This window comes from Acinonyx jubatus, chromosome E3 (assembly GCF_027475565.1).
Source record: "Acinonyx jubatus isolate Ajub_Pintada_27869175 chromosome E3, VMU_Ajub_asm_v1.0, whole genome shotgun sequence".
Taxonomy (NCBI): domain Eukaryota; kingdom Metazoa; phylum Chordata; class Mammalia; order Carnivora; family Felidae; genus Acinonyx; species Acinonyx jubatus.
In genome coordinates, this window is record NC_069398.1 from 2,545,476 (window position 1) to 2,559,157 (window position 13,682).

Here is a 13,682-nt window from a genome sequence, read left to right on the forward strand (position 1 = left end):
CAGTCAGCTCCAGCTGCCGTAACAAATATCCCAGGCTGGCGGCTTAAACCACACAAATTAATGCCCCACCCTCCTGGAGCCTGGAAGTCTGGGACTGAGGTGTGGGCAAGAGCTTGTTTGGTTTCTTCCTCTTTCTTAGGCGTGCAGACATCCATCTTCCCCCTGTCTGGTGCCTGCCAACGTCCAAACTTCCTCTCCTTCTCGGGACACCAATCATGCTGGATTAAGAACTGCACCCCCCACCCCATCACCCCGTGTGAACTTACTGACGTCTATAAAGAGGCCATTTGCAAATACAGTCACATTCTGAGCTACCAGGGTTGGAACTTTGTCATATCCATGTGGGGAGACACAATTCATGCCGTAACCAATGCTAAGAGACTAAGAGGAAAGTGTAGGATACAGTAGGAGATCCCTAAGACCACCCAAAGAGGGAAAGATGGAAAGGAAACATTTTGAAGTCATTTTTCGCTGCGGTCCCTCTCTTTCGTCTGGTTAGGCAACAGATTTCAGAGTCTTATTTAAGGCGCATAAAATGGTGTTTAGCTGACTAACGATGTGTTCTTTATAGATTTCCAGCAACTCTCCTCTTTGGCTCCTTGGCCCCATCAAGCTCCAACCATCTGCAATTTTATTATTCTAATTCATGCTTCGCTATTTAATTTATTAAAGGAAAACTTTGTTTATCTGACCATCAAATTCAATAGAAAGAGGACATCCCTATCCCCAAGCGGCAACTCACTTAAATTGTAAGGACAGTATTTTAAGGGAATCATCTGACTGTAACCCCCCAAATTTAATATCCAATTGATTTAGCAGTTTTGCTCCAAGCGAGTCCTAAGGAACTCTCTACTATTTTGAAGTTCCCTCCGACTTGTGATATTCTTGTGATTTATAAGAGATATGCCAGAGCACCGTATACTGAGTATCGGGATATTCTTGGTCACGCTAGGCAATGGAGCCATTGATAGCATATTGTTAATAATCCTCCAGGGTAGAGAAAAAGAAAACCTGTCCTGTGGTTGGAGGAAGATTAACAGTAAGTGGAAAGCTAAGGAATTCTGCCAGTTCCCAGACGCCTCAGCACGGGTTGGGAATGCTAGCTGGAAGAGATCTTAACAGATAAAGTGTGCAGGGCGGAGACTCTCAAACATTAGTGTGTAGAAGGATCTCCTGGGTGGAGGGGTACTAAAAATGCACACTCCTGGTAGAGATTTTTAATCAGTAAGTACAAAGTGGGGTGCGATCATCTTCATTTTTACTGGAAATCCAGGGGATTTGGCTCAAGTGTTTATCGAATCGTTCGGTAAGAAACACAAGGATGCTGGGAAGGTAGCCTTGGGCTCAGCCAAGCCTGGTCTCTGACCGTTACATTCTGTGGCTAAGCACCTCGCAATCAGCACGGTCTGCGTAGTGGGGTGTGGATACAGCTCAAAGGTATATTGCAAGGATTGTACAAAACTAGGTAAAACAAAGTGCTTAACACAGAGACCTGCAATAAATACCAAGGACTCCGGAGGTGTGCTTGCCCCAATCCCTGTTCAATTAGACAGTTTATTTATTTAAAATATGTAATTGGGGCACCTGGGCGGCTCAGTCGGTTAAGCACCCGACTTCAACTCAGGTCATGATCTCATGGTTCATGAGTTCAAGTCCCGCACTGGGCTTGCTACCATCAGCAGAGAGCCACAGAGCCTGCTTCAGATCTCTCTGCCCTTCCCCACTGGTTTGTTCTCTCCCTCTCTCTCTCTCTCTCTCTCACGCACACACACACACACACATACACACACACGATAAATAAACTTTCAAAATAAAATAACACATATAATAAAAGCACGTGACCTTCATGTTCGACAGACACAAAAAACTCATGGGGTATTTTCCAAGACTAGAGGCCACCCTGATAGTCTTTCAGGGCACGGCTCTGAGCCATCCCCCACCCCGCAGCCAAACACCTCCCCACAGAACTGTAGGCTGGATGCCCTCTGTTGCTCATTTAGCGCCATCTGTATACTATTTTCCTAGCATCCTCAGGAAGTCCACAGTCAGTCTTGGAGATGCCCTCCTGAGCTCCACGGTGGACTATCAAGCAATATATTCGTTTTGGCCTGGCCCTCAGGGCCTTGCTGATTCTCTCCTGTGAAAGCAGCACTACCCCGGTGAAATTACATTCAACGGTTTTCCAAACCACAGATTTCAGAGAAATCTCTTGACCCTAGGGATCCGAGCGGAGGTATCTGAGAGAAAACGGTCTTTCAAAAAGCAATGATAGATCGGTGGTGTCTTATGTGGGTCACCAGCGGTTGGGGAAGTTCACATGTGACGCACTGCCACTCCCATCATCTGGAGCAGCTCCCGACACCAACAGGGTCATCACCACTCCCTCTACTGTTGCTACTATTCCTCCTGCCCCTGTGGTAAAATGATTAATATTCAACATCACCATCATCACAACAATAATAGCTAACATTAATATGTGCTTCCTGTATGTCAGACACTATGTTAATTGCTTTGTCTATATTCACCCACTGAATTCTACAACTAAAACTGGGAATTACTTATCATTCTCTCCATTTCACTGGTACAAGATAAAAGTTTAAATTTTTTTTATGTTTTTTTTTATTTTTTGAGAAAGAACAGAGCACAAGGAGGGGGAGGGGCAGAGAGAGAGGGAGACACAGAATCCGAAGCAAGCTCCAGCCTCCGAGCTGTCAGCGCAGAGCCCGACGTGGGGCTCGAACTCATGGACCGCGAGATCGTGACCTGAGCCGAGGTCGGATGCTTAACCTACTGAGCCACCCAGGCACCCCAAAGATGGGAGTTTAAAGGGGATGCGCATCTGACCACAGGCCTGAGCCAATGCAGGGCAGCGCCGGAGACCCAGCCCGGCTGCATCTTTTGGCTCCCCACTGAATGGCGGGGTTCCCGACTTCGAGTGTGGGACTCCCTCTTTCACACTAAAGACTGAGCAGACCCTCCCACAGCAGTACGTCCGTGTTTAGCGTCTGCTGAGAAAAGGCGCTGCGGCAGAAAGCTATGATGAATTCCACAAATGTTTCAGTGACTTTGCATATTTTGCTAATCACGGAAGCATATGCAAGCGGATAAACACGCCGCCTATTTTGCCGGAGACGAACCAACACTGACAAGACAGCGCATTGTGGCAGATGAACTCAGGGAAATATTTCAGGAATGCCGGGGTCCCTCTGGAGGCCCACTGCCCTCATTCTGAAATGGGCTAACAGGTCCCCTGGCCAGAAATGGAATTTATATATTTTTAATATAATTTTTGTCAAATTGGGTAACATACAGTGTATAAAGTCAGCTCTTCATTTTTAGAGTAGATTCCCATGGTCCATCACTTACACACAACACCCAGTGCTCATCCCAACAACTGCCCATCACTCATTTTCCCCTCTCCCCCTAATCCAACGTTCATGCAAGTTAATGGCAGGCAGTCCCCAAAGGAAGTCCCAGACTTCTGTCCGCTGTCGGTATATCAGTTTACCAAATCACTAGTTCATGTCTCAGAGTCCTAACTACCCACTGCCCCCATCTATGTCTGTCCCATGAAGTTGGAGCATTGCTCTGGAAAAGCATCAGCGAACCATAGCCTGCCGGCCAACCCCAGCCCACCCACCTCCTGTTTTGTAAATAAAATTTTACTGGAACACAGGCATGCCCATTCATGTGCAAAATGTCCGTGTTGGCTTTCCCATCACAGCCCAGAGTTGAGTAGTTATAAAAGTGACCACAGGGTCGACAGAGCTGGAAATATCTCATATATGGCCCCGTACAGAAAAAATATGCTGACCAGTGAAGCTAAGGTGGGTGGGAAATTTGGATTTGCATCATCTGATGTCCTACCAAACATGCTGGAACATTCTGGAGTTTTGTTGCTTTCGATACTCACAACAGTTATCCAGACCTTTCAGAAAAGTTGGGGGGGAGGGGTGCAGAAAGAAGGATAAAAGTAAACTTTCCACGAATGGAAAAGAGGCCTCTCATGCTGCCAGAAGCCTCTATAGGGAACTCTGGGCATATTGTGAAGCCATGAGCCCTTCCGGAAGAAAGCTGTTGTCTCTTCTCTGTGACTTAGAGTAACTGGGCCATGAAAGGACCGTTACATGCTCAATCAGTTGTATGACCTAAGATGACAACCAGAAGTTACATATCATCCTACAATATCAAGGTTTAGCCAGAGACCACAGGGAGGTGAGCACTGGGAGGACAGCATATGAAAAGAGCCAGTGACTTGGGGTCAGAGACATAGTGTAGGATCTCCAGCAGACCCATCACTTAGCTGTGTGACCTGAGTGAGGGCCTCAGCCTCTCTGAGATTTTCCATTTATGTTGTCTCTTGTCTGGGACGCTCTTGCTGGAACAACAGCACTTCCTAGCTGACAGTGGCCAGCCCCTCCTCACCTTCCAAATATCATCTCAAATGTCACCTCCCTCCTCAGGGAAGTCATCACTACCTGCCACCTGCCATCACCTACCATCCACACTGTCCTTTTCACCACCTGCTCAGAGAACTTAAATACTCGCTTGTTCATGTTTTTATCACCTGCCTTCCCCTACGTAGATTTTTAACTCTGCAAGGACAAGGACCTTTTCTGTCATGTGCACTCCAGTCCCAGAACTGAAAAACATGCCTGGCAGGTAGTCAGGGCTCCAAGAATACTAGTTAAATGAGTGAGTGAATGAATGCACATATGAATGAATGACCTACCTCTCAGGGCTGGCAAGAACATCTCACAAGATAATGCTTTGTGAGGTGTTATACAGATGTAACTAACAAATGGTGATCTGCCCAGTGTCCATCTGAGAATTGAATACACCTGCCCAAGGGAAACAAGTTCCAAACCAAAATGTTCACTAGTTCTGGAATATGACGATGTTAATCTGCTAGATCTGTTCCTTCCAACAATGCAGAAAGTTCTGGAAGCCCAAGTCATGCAGAGATACACCTCATTTTATTGTGCCTCTCAGATACCGTGTGTTGCATAAATTGAACCTTTGTGGCGACCTCGCGATGAGCTAACCTATCGGCACCATTTTCCCAACACCATTTCCTCACCTCATGTCTCTGCGTCACATTTTGGGAATTCTCACGATATTTCAAACTTTGCCATTCTTCTCTTATGGTGACCTGTGGCCAGTGACTATGACTCACTGAAAGCTCTGTTGACAGTTAAAACTTTTAAGCAATAAGGTAATTTTTAAAATTTTTTTCTTTTTTAACATTTTTATTTATTTTTGAGACAGAGAGAGACAGAGCATGAATGGGGGAGGGGCAGAGAGAGTAGGAGACACAGAATCGGAAGCAGGCTCCAGGCTCTGAGCCATGAGCCCAGAGCCCAACGTGGGGCTCGAACTCACGGACCGTGAGATCGTGACCTGAGCTGAAGTCGGATGCTTAACCGACTGAGCCACCCAGGCGCCCCACAATAAGGTAATTTTTAATGAAGGTACACGCGTTGGGTTTTTTTTTTTTTTTGACATAATGCTGTTGCACGCTTAACAGACTACAGCAGAGTGTTAGATGTAACTTCTAGGTGCACCCGGAAAACAAAAACATACATTTGACTCGCTTTACTGTGACATTCACTTTTTTGCAGTGATCTGTAACCAAACCTGCCATATCTCCAAGGTATACATGTATATATTCAGAGAATTGTCACCACACACACACACACACACACACACACACACACACTAAATTACACTAAATTACCTGCCGATTATCTGTAAGAATGGAGGAGCTAATTGGGAGCAGACATCCTCTCCCAGCTTGGACACAAATGTCTTCACACATAACCCGACTTGTAGAATGGGAGAGGAGTGTGGGCTAAAGGCAAGGCTTCTGTTTCTGTGTTTATGTTCCAAATTCCTAGAATGGACTGTGCCCTTCCTCCCAGCCTGTGGAGCTATACATGTGAGCCCGCTGCTGGTCCCCCCTCCCAGCCCGGCCTTACATCACCCCACTCGTTCTCATGCACTGAGTTTCCTCCACTGGTCCAGTTGTCAGATAGCCTTTGATGACCTCTACTCATAAAATGGGTCAGAGCCCTCATGGTACACAATTTTCCTGCTTAGCAGGGTTCAACATAATAATGCATATAACCTGAACTCATATAACCTGAATGTGTCCCTGCCCCCTCAGAGACTTGTTTAAATTTGGACAGATCCCCAGTACTATGAGACATGCTAACCCGAATTTCTCCCCTTCGAGTTCTGTAAGTTCCAGGAACCATGCCCCATGCATCGCTCTGCTTCTCCCACACCCAGTCTTGGACACTCAGAAGCTGTTCTACACTGTATCCACTCTGCACAAGTGAGGGCCCCCCTCTGGTGCACACTAAGCCTCTTACGCCAGCTCCTGGTGTGCATTAGAGAAGACACGGGGATGCACGTGGAACCTGTGTCATCATCTCCGTTAATGGCAACAGGCACAGCCATCTCCTGTCCCCACCTGCCCTTCTCCCGTCTTGTTTCTGCATAGAAATCCTCCCCTTATAGGAAGGGCAGGTCTTCCTGTAAGGAAGGCCTTTCTGTCCCAAACCAGAGTTGTGCAGGAAATTGTCTTTTTTTTTAATGTTTATTTATTTTTGAGAGAGAGAGAGAGAGAGAGAGAGAGAGAACAGGGGAGGTGCAGAGAGACAGGGAGACACAGAATCTGAAGGATGTTCCAGGCTCTGAGCTGTCACCATGGCTCGAGCTCATGAACCATGAGATCATGACCTGAGCCGAAGTCAGAAGTTTAACCAACTGAGCCATCCACGCGCCCCATGTGGGAAATTTTCTGAGTAAACACAGTGCTCGTTAATTTTTTTTTTTTAATCAAAAAAACTCCTGTCAGAGTTTGCTTTGCCCGGGGACCTTGATGGTGTTGCCAGAAAATGATGGGCAAGGATGCTCCCATTTGGCAAAGAGGCAGTTAGCTGGGCAGGGTGATTGGGAAGAGCATACAGAACACCCACTTGCCTTCCAAAACCTAACGTCAATGCTAAAGTGCCTGAAGTTATCAACCCCCTGGCCTTGTCAATATCTCCAAGCCACATGGGGCAAATTAACTTCTCTTAGCCTCTAAGATTCTAACTCTGATGTCACTTCTGATCACTAAGTGAGAATCTGGAACCAATTACAATGTGCGTCAGGAGGTTTCTCCCCACACCACCAACCAGTTCTCAAACGCCAGCTGGGTATCCTACAATTCAACTTAACTCTGACACCATCTACCTGGAGACGGCATTGGATCCCGCAGGTTAAGATTGCCACCCTGCCCCCACCTTCAGATGCTGGTCACAAGTCCTGGTTATTTGTCACCTGTGCTTCTGATCGACCATCTGCAGATTAGAGATTCCAACAATCCCCCTCCTTGGGTTTGATTAATTTGCCAGACTGGCTCACTCTAAAGTGAGTGGTTTATTACAAAGCCTATAACTCAGGAACAGCCAGATGGCAAGATGTGTAGGGCAAGGTACAAGGCAAAGTAAGAGCCCAGAGCTTCCGATACTTTCTCGGACCAAGCCACTCTCCCCCAACCCCCATGTGCCCACCAACCCAGAAGTTCTCTGAACCCCATCTCCTTGGCTATTTCTGGAGGTTTCATCACACAGGCATGGCTGATTAAATCACTGGCCACTGGCAGTTGAACTCAACCTCCAGCCCTTCTCCCCTCCCCAGAGGTTGAGGGGTAGGAATGAATGTTCCAACCCCCCAGTGATGTGCTTTGTTGCCTGGCAACCAGCCCCCATCCTTAGGTGCAACCCCAGAGCCGCCTCATTCACATAACAGGAGACACCTTTATTTCTCTCCTCACTTAGGAAGTTCCGAAAGAGCTGGCATTTCGGATAAAGACCACATGTATATTTCTGTTCATAAATCACAATATCACAGCCTCTGTTTCCTCATTTGTCAAGTACGGATAGGGATGCCAACCTTATGAGGATTACGTTCCACTTCCTTTTCCCAGACCCCTCTCCTGCTCTTCGCAAAAAACAAACAAAAACAAAACAAAACAAAACAAACAAACAAAAAAAAACAACCAAACAAACAAACAAACAAAAACAAAACAAAGGTCAGGTGCCCCTTCGGACCTGATTTTCCTTCTCTTTGCAGATGCTTTGTTTCAGGAGAACATGGGGCACCAACTCAGAGCCCAGAAAAAGAGATCACTGCAGATGGCAAAGTGCCTTGCCCCTGCTTCCCCTACGAATTTAAGAGCTATGCCGGCTGCCGTCGTCTCTACCAGAATCCATTCACCCATCTCTGAGTCTGATAAGGGCGTCCTAAACCTTCAGTTCAGGCAGCAGCTTGGTGCTTCCCTCTTGCTCCCGGAATACGACTTTCCCCACTTTTTCAAAGAGCTGAGGGAGACCGCGCTAACTGGGGCTGCCTCTCCCCCAGCCCAGCTGGAGAGCTGGGAAAGAGCGTGAGTTTCCTGCCTGTGCCCCAGTCACCTTCCAAACCCCTGGCATCAATGGGATGTGAGCGCTGTTGCTGTCCCTCCGGAAACAGTCTTCCAGCCTCAAGCATGATTTATTAATTTCACTGCTTTGGCGGGGTCATTTATCAAAATTCCCTCAACAGTTCGATTAGGAACGGCCTGCCTCCCAAATTGGGGTTGGTTTTCTCATCTCCCCTAGCCAGCTTGTGGTCTACATCACTGCCCTGACCACCCTTGGTTTGGGGAGCACCACGAGAAATAAATCACACCGCCCACATACCGACTTCACAATTTTTGCTGCACGACAGCACCACCGAGGAGATGGGGCAGATATAGATTTTCCCTGTTGTTCGGTGCCTAAGTGTTGCTTCTACAGAACCCAGGGGTGAGACTTCATCTTTCCATCCATCCTACCGCCCTAACAGCACGTGTTCCCCACTGCCCTTGGGGAACCAGGGGCGGTGAGACCTTTCTGCTGGCTCAAACTCCCATCATCCCTCTTGTTGGTTTCTTGTGACTTTGCCTCTCATGTCCATCTCTCTCCCTCGGACCTGGATTTCCATACGGCAGCAAGAGGCATGATTCCAAAATGCAAATATGATCTCACAGCAATCCTGCTTAAAACCAGCCGTGGCTCCCCACTAACCTGATGAGAAAACCCAAACTCATGGGTTTTCTCGTGGCGGTCAACCCCTTGGAGTCTAAACCCACCATAGCCGCAGTTCCCAGAACAGGGCATATGGCCCAGAGGGCATTCATAGACTGAATAGCCTGGCCGTTGCTCTTCCCAGCCTCACCTCCTCTCTCTTATTCTCAGCAACACCAACTGTTTATATTTATAGTCTCTCCCACAAACCACACTGGTTCCCACCCACTCCCCCTTTCTCATAAAAGTAACCTCCCTGCCTGAAGCATTCCTACCCCCTCATGAGCCAGCATCTGTTCAACCCTGCATTTCCACCCATCACCTCCTTTTGGGAGCTTTCCCTCAACATCCCACCCCCCCGCAACCACCACCATATTGAACTAGAGACCCCTCCTTCCACAACACCCTGAGCACAACCTGATGAAATAGGATCACAAGGACTGGAGGGAACCATCGTGCCTTACTCCCTTCTGTTTCCCCAGCACCTAACATGTAACCCAGGTTCCCAGCACTGGCCGCCAAATCCATCCCGAGCTCCCACAGTCCTTCTCCATGTTTCTTAGTTGCCACTTCAAGGCTCTGCTTCTGAAGAAATGGTCAAAGACAAGAGTTTCCTCTCAAGCTCTTTCTATTTCTATCTTCCTCCAAAGGGCAGCCTGTGGCTTTCTACGTCATAGATTTCTTTCTCAGAAGAAACATGAAGCATTTTCCCCAGAAAACGAAAACCCTTTAAAATGCCCCCACCCCCACCCCTCCGCTGACCACACATGGTGTCAAACATGTTTCATTACCCTCCTACCTCAGAGTGAATGCCCGTCCATTCCCTCCTACCTGTAGGACAGGTAGCCCCCTAGAAAATCTGGATGTCACCTCCAAAGTTCGCCAAACCCCTTCCCCTGGGGGTCTAGGTAAGAGTCTTACATAAACAGGTCTCTGGCTGATATGTCCCCAAATCCCCACCATGCAAATTAAGCCCCCACTGTGACCCTCATTAGAATAATAACAATACTGAACACTCCCATGGTGTTAGAGTCTTAGTTCACTCATGCTTTCAAAAACTACTGAATGTTCCCCAAGCAAGGCATGGGTCTTGGCAATGGAGAATCAGCAATTAAACAAGTCAGCAGGTGTGGGCTCATGGGCTGCTGTGAACTGGTTTTGAATCCTTGGTCTGGAAGTAACTCGTAACCAACCTTACCCTGACCCTTTCAATCTGTTAGCCAATTCAGATTCTTTGACCTGACCCTGTGTGCCACCATGTAGACAAAGTTCCTGTGCTTGGATGCTCGTTCCATCCACGGTGGTTAATTTCCCCCGTGCCATCTAGACTAGCCCCATAAGCCCTACTTGACAACACTGACCCTGGCAGTAAGTGAGAAGAGAGCAAATCTCCAAGGAATTATTACATGAATTCCCCATAATTAAGTAATCAGTTGTGTATTTTCTTTTTAAATCCCTGTGTTCTCTGCTTGAGGGCGGAGGCCACCCATGTCTGTCCTATCTCCCATCAGAGCCCGGCGCTGCACAACTGGGTCTTCAGCAAACACGTACTGAATGATGAATAAATAAGCAAAGAAATGCATCCCTACGTTACAGGGTCCTCAGCCCAAGCTAGACTCTGACACAGCCCTTCTCCACTGTTTTATTCCGTTTTGACCCTAACAGCAAAGATCCCCAAAACTTTATTCATTGCGAAGCAAGCAATTGGGCTGGTGCAAGCAGCAATGGCCTGTGTGTTGGTAATGCCATTGCACGTTGATGGACTTCCACGGTAATTCAACATTATTATGTGTCAAATATAATTTATGGTTTAATACAATGCCAGTTTTATAACTGCATTATTGCTATATATTTACATCTGGAAAAAAATAAATCACACTGAAATTTTCCACTTTGAAGGACTTCATCTGGGATTAACTGCTGTGCCAACCAAGGCTGCGTTTTCTTGAGCTAAAATTTGGGGGTAGCTCCAGGCCTTGAAAAGAACCAAAGTCAGCTCATTGCTTCCAGATTGCATCCATTTTTTTGGAAACGGTTCAGCATGCTTTTGTCTTAAATTTCCCAAACGTGCACTGGACGCCTACCCCTTGCTTTTAGGAACTCAGGAGCCCCCGGGAAGTCTGAAACTCTACCCAGTGAGAGAAACCGTCCCTCTTAGTGCTATAAAACATTAAAGAAATGCCCCAAACACTACATAAATGGCCTCTTATCACTTACACTTTTCCGTTACCTAGGGTGATATGGTTGTTTTGCTGGTTTTTCAGCCAACAATTTAGCAGAAACTCTTCTATTGCAATAAATATAGATCTATATTATTTTAACACAGGTATCTGATTTACATACATGTTATAATTGATACAAATCCTTACCTCACTCGTAGCCATTTGAGGTTGCTTCTTATCTCTCATCATAAACAACACTGCCAAGAACATCTTCAGACAGTCATTTGCACACTCGTGCAATTTTTATGTCATTGAGGAAAATCCCTAAATAAATTACAGGATCGCAGGATTAAAAACATTTTTTTTAATAATGAAGAAAAATAACAACGTTCCCTCCAGCAGCCTTGATGATGGACACAAACGCTTCCACTCAGCTCCTGACACCCACTCAGACGTCACCTGTGCTGATTTCCCTTCTGCTACACCATTAGCAGAATCAAGAGAGGAGACTCACTATCACCACTCGGCTCCCTCATTACCTTATAAACCTTTTCTGTGCCACTATTACACTACAGTGTAAATTAGACACGTATGCATCCATTCACACTAGTGGATTATAATCGTGTACGACAGGTGTTCGACCTGCCCTGTCCCATTTCTCTATATAATCCCAATGTCAGACACATGAGAGGTATTGTGCACATATGCACTGAATCAAAATGCAGTTAGGGAATTACTGGAAAGGCTACCAAGTTTTAAGTTTTTAATTCATGGTCTTATGGGCTATAGGAAAACCCTCTGAAAAGCTACAAAAGGTCTTAAATGTAGATTCCCCTCTGGAATAATTTCTGTGTGTGTGTGTGTGTGTGTGTGTGTGTGTGTGTGTGTGTGTGTGTTTCATTACTGGGTGAATTGTATCCTCCCTTCCTTCTCCTTCCTGTTCTCCCTCTTACCAGAGGTGCCTTTGAGAACTGGTCACCTGGCTTCTTGAAATGGGACAGCCACTCACTCTCAGAACAAAGGAGACTCAGAAGGTTCTCTGTCTTGGAAGGGCTCCCCCCAGGTAGCCTTACACTGTAGGGGGCCCCTGAGATTGCACTTACTGAGCTGCTTGTGTGGGTGGTGGAGACACTGAACCTAGACACGAATTTGCCTTTGCTGAACCCAGTGCTTCCGCCAAAACCCCGGTCCCTGGACTTACAGAACAAGATCCGGTGCTCAAAGGCAACTCACTGGATTTTTTTTTTAAGTTTATTTATTTTGAGAGAGAGAGAGAGAGAGAGTCCGTGTGTGTGTGTGCGTTTGTGTGTGTGTGCACGTGCACGAGTAGAGCAGGGGGAGAGAGAGAGAGAGAGAGAGAGGGAGAGGGAGAGAGAGAGAGAGAGAGAGAAAATCCCAGGCAGGCTCCAACGTGGGGCTCGAATTTACGAACCGTGAGATCATGACCTGAGCCGAAATCAAGAGGTGGATGCTTAACTGACTGAGCCCCCACTCACCTGATATTATGAGCCAGCTTAATGCTCCTTGGGCTGGACTGCACCACTGAAAAATTTCCACGTCCTGTTCTTCACAATATCACAGACTTCCTTCTAGAAAGAAATGCACTGTGTCAGTTAGGGCAGGTTGTTATAACAAAAATGCCATAGACTGGATGGCTTGAACAACAGAAATGTATTTCTCACAAGGTGCTGGCAGACCCAGTGTCTGGTGAGAGCCCACACCCTGGTCTGCAGTTAGCTGTCCTCTTGCTGTACTCACCCATGGTGGGGAGCCTAGAGAGGAAGCAGGCTTTCCCGTCTTTTCTTATAAGGGCACGAATTGCATCATTACCGTCCTCATGACCTGACCACCCCCAAAGGCCCCACCCCCTAATACCATCACACTGAGGGTTAGGATTTCAGCATATGAATTCTGCAGGAACATAAACATACGGTTCGCAACATGCACTTCACCAAATATATAATAAAAACCTTCTAGCTGTCCCTTCATGGTCTCAACTAGTAAAAAAAAAACAAAAAACAAAAAACAAAAAAACACCACATCTTTGGGAAGGTAGTTGATGGCTTCTCCACTTTGCAATAACCATTAAGCCTTTCTTCCCTATCCCAAATGTGCCCTGTTATTATTTCTACCTGTTTTATTGTTGATGATGACCATCAACTAGATGCAATGTAAACAGACCACCTTACTTTGAAACAATATACACAAAATCTCCCACTGGGAGAAATGCAGAACTTTACTTAGAATCCTGGAACTGGGGAGTCAGAAAAGACAAGAAACCATCTGAAGCAACATCATACTTTTTGCACAAGGAGTCAGGATCAGAGAGGGAAAAGGGTGGGTTTGGGGACACACAGCATTGGCCCAACAGAGGCTGTATCCCAAGTCCCCCTTACAAGGCAGCACTTATGATCCTTCTTTG

The 13,682-nt window shown here is 46.6% G+C and overlaps 1 long non-coding RNA gene across 1 annotated transcript in view; it reads right to left on the bottom strand.

Annotated features, from left to right (window-relative positions):
* Positions 1–13,682, bottom strand: part of LOC113594791 (uncharacterized) — a 101,884-nt gene that overhangs the window by 70,408 nt on the left and 17,794 nt on the right. Inside the window, exons 5-6 of the long non-coding RNA XR_003415224.2 lie at positions 12,757–12,849; positions 11,468–11,584 (exon numbers count right to left, since the gene is read on the bottom strand). This is a non-coding gene — a long non-coding RNA (uncharacterized LOC113594791). The remainder of the gene's footprint in view (positions 1–11,467; positions 11,585–12,756; positions 12,850–13,682) is intronic.